The sequence below is a fragment of the Marmota marmota genome, unplaced genomic scaffold (assembly GCF_001458135.2).
Source record: "Marmota marmota marmota unplaced genomic scaffold, marMar, whole genome shotgun sequence".
Taxonomy (NCBI): Eukaryota; Metazoa; Chordata; class Mammalia; order Rodentia; family Sciuridae; genus Marmota; species Marmota marmota.
The window spans coordinates 133366-135980 of record NW_026005917.1 but is presented as its reverse complement, the minus strand read 5'-3'; positions in this window follow the sequence as shown (position 1 = coordinate 135980).

Sequence of the window (2615 nt, the reverse complement as noted above, 5' to 3'; positions counted from 1 at the left end):
CTATACCTAACCCTAGTGATAATTCTAGATTTAATCTTAAAGCTAACTCTAAACTGAACACTGACCCTGTCCCTAACACTAACTCTAGCTCTAAAAATCATGCTAACATTAACCCTGACACTAACACTTGACCTAGCCATAACACTAACCCCAAAACTGGACCTAATCATAACCCTAGTTCATACATTAGCTGAAGCCCTAACACTAGCCCTAACCTAACACAAAACCTTGCCCCAATCCAAACCCTAGCTTTAACCCTAACACTAACCGTAGCCATAAGCCAGTCCCTAACCCTTCCTTAACCCTAGCTCTTATTTTATTTGTTACCATAAGCCAAACCTTAAACCTAATGCTAACCCAAATCCTAACCTTAATCCATAGCCTAACCCAAATACTAACCATATTAATTATTCTAACCCTAGCCCTCACTCTATCTCTAACCATAACCCAAACCCTAATCCTAACCCTGAAACATACTCACCCTAACACTAACCATAGGTCTAAACCTGACCCCAACCCGAACCAGAACCCTAACATTATCCCTACTGGTAATCCTATACCTAAACCTACCTTCCACTAGACCTAGCCATAAATGTAAAGTTAACACTATTCCTAAACATAACCCTAGACCTGACTTTAGCCCTAGCTCTTATCCTAGCTCTAACCATAACACAAACCCTAGACTTCATCCTAGCCCTAAACCTAGCCTTAATCCTAACCCAAACACTTACCCTATTCCAATACATAATTTTAACCCTTGCCCAAGCCCTGAGCCTAGCCATAATATAATCCCTTTCCCTAAAACTGACCATAATCCTAACACTAACGCTAACCTTATTCTAGCCCTAACAATAGGCCTAACCCTAACACTAAACCAAGTGCTAATTTAGCCCTAACCCTAAGCAAATGCCTAACTCTAGCCCTAAGAATAACTCTAACTCAAACTAGCCCTATTTCTATTTCTAAACCTGTCCATTACCATAACCCTAACACTAGCTCTAACCTTAGCCCTAACCCTAGATCTACCATAACTCTAAATTATGGTTATAAACTCTAAATCTAACCCTAACCTTAAACCTAAGCCTCACCTTACCCTAGCTGAACATTATCGCTAATCATAAAACTAACCCTAACCCTAACCCTACCCTAAAACTAAACTGAAACATTACCCTAAACTTAAACCTAACCTAAACCAACACCTAACCCTACAACTGGCCATAGTCCTAGCTCAAATTTGAATCCTAGGACTAAAACTAACTCTTACCATGACTCATATACAAACACTAACCTAACTATATATATCACCCTAACCATAAAGAAAATGCTAACACCATACCTAGCCCAAACCCTAACCCTAAAACTAACCCTAATGATAACCCTAGTTTTTACATTAGCACTAGTCCTAACCCTAGCACTAACCCCAAAACAAAAATAGCCCTAATCTGAGTCCTAAAACTATATTTAACCCTAACACTAACCCTAGCCCTAAACCTAACCCTAACCCTAGATCTAACACTATCCCTTTTCCTAAGTCAAACCCCATCTATAATGCTTACCCTAGACCTAATCATAATCCTTAGCCTAAATCAAACACTAACTCTATTACTAGTCCAAACCCTAGCCCTCATTCTAGCTCTAAACCTAACCCAAAACCTAACTCTAACCTTCACCCTTATTCTGACCATAACACTAATTATAGTTCTAAACCTGACCTTAACCCTTAACTGAACCCTGAAACTAGCTCTACCGATGATCTTTTACATGAAACATAACCCTAACACTATCCCTAGATGTAAACAAAAACTTAGTCCTAGCCCTAACAATAACCCTTAACCTAAACCAAACAATAACACTACCCCCAGAACTAAATCTACTCCTGATTCTGGCTTTCACCCTAACTCTAATGTGAACACTGACCCTGACACTAACACTAAACCTAGCCTTAAAATTGACTCAAAACCAAAATCTAAACCTAACACTAGAACTAGCCATATCCCTAACCCTAAAACTAACCCTAATTAGAACCCTAGATCTTACATTACCCAAAGCACTAACACTAGACCTAAACCGAACACAAAACAAAGCCCTAACCCAAGGCCTAAACCTACCATAAGCATAATCCTAACCCTAAACCAAGTCCTAACCCTAAGCCTAACCCTCACCTTATACCTAACCATAGTTCAAAGCCTAACCTTTGTCCTAAACATAGCCCTAGCCTTATCCCTAACAATAACCCTAATCCTAGCCTAACCCTAAACCTAGCCCTAACCCTATATATTACCCTTATGATAACCCTCTTCCTAATGCTAAACCTAGGCCTAACCCTAACCCTATGGCAAACCCAAAACTCTCCATTACCCTAAACCTACACTGAAACCTAAACCTAATGCAATCAATTATCATAATCCTAACTCTAACTGTAATGCTCATTTGAGACCTATCCCTAAATCTTAACCTAATACAAACCACAACCCTGTCCCTGAACCTAAAAATACTCCTAGCTCTAAAACTGACCCTTACCTAAACTTAACACTAAAAATAGACTAAGACATACACCTAGTCATAAATCTACTCCTAACTGTAACACTAGACCTGAAATTATCCATAGCCCTAAT